The sequence below is a fragment of the Rhagoletis pomonella genome, unplaced genomic scaffold (assembly GCF_013731165.1).
Source record: "Rhagoletis pomonella isolate Grant_MI unplaced genomic scaffold, Rhpom_1.0 Rhpom_scaffold_00012, whole genome shotgun sequence".
NCBI lineage: Eukaryota > Metazoa > Arthropoda > Insecta > Diptera > Tephritidae > Rhagoletis > Rhagoletis pomonella.
Genome location: NW_023458566.1, coordinates 1604958 through 1606187, shown reverse-complemented (window position 1 = coordinate 1606187; position 1230 = coordinate 1604958).

Here is a 1230-nt window from a genome sequence, read left to right as displayed (position 1 = left end):
TGTAGATAATTTTAGGTTTACATTTAATACCGCTAAATTTGAGAACATTTTGTGCGGACACGCACCGTGGAGTTGCAAAATTTTGAATTCGACCTTCAAGTCTTTTGGCAAACTTATCTATAATTTAAATTTTGTGCATATGTATGACCGCATTCTTTCTGAACGTAGCCTGAACATTTTTTAGGGAGAAACATTTGGGGTACCTATTCATACTTGCCTGGTTAAAAGATTAACTGGTGAAAAATTATTATTTTCTAGTGTATTTTGTTTTTGTAAACTGTGTTATTGAAAAATATAAGTACACAACCAGATGATTTGAATTTCCTACATCCCTTGTCAAGTTTGATTTGCAGACAAACCGGTTTCAGCATTGTGCCATATTCAGTGTAATTTTTCGTTCTGTCTGGTTCGGTTCTTAATTTATGTTCATTTATCTTAGGTAATGTGATATTCGACTATGATTAATTATTATATATGGCATTGTATATTTTTTTTAGAAGGAGGTAATAGATTCATCTTCGCTCCCCCGATATTAACATCCGCTTTGTTGTGGCTGTATGGTCGGTGGTTTTTGCCCTGGTAGCACTTTTTGATGTGTTCGCAGTGTCCATGCCTGTTGTTTTGTTGTAATTTTTATTTTTTGCGTAAATCAATTTTAAGGATTCGAATATAACATCCGATGCGGTATTTGTTTGTTCGTTTATTATTTGGCCGTCGAACAACTTGCGCATGAGCTGCTTACTGCATGACTGCACGACTTGTACTTGAAAGCCGAGTGGATTAATTTTTTAGATTATAATTAAAATGTTTGCAATTTAGGTGAAACCTTGCAGAATATTTTTAAATTTTGTACAAAGTTTAATCTAAACCCCGAGATCTACCACATTTTTTTGAAATCTTCACATTTTTTTCCAGATTCTACCACACAATTTTTTTCGAAGTCCGATCACTGGTGTGCACCGCTGATCGAGATAGAAAAGAGAGAAAAAATATAACATTAAGCAAGAGCAGATGTATGTATATTGGTTATGAAACAAAATAGATATGTAACGTAATGTTACGATTATCCTTGAACCCTCGTCCGGATTACCCAAATATGCTCGGGCTCGTATCGCTGGATTATTAAATAAATGCTAACGTTGACCAAATTGTAGTACAATTAACTTTATTGTACAACAAACAATTTACAATACTTGCTAATACAGTAAAAAACACTTTACAATACTTGTT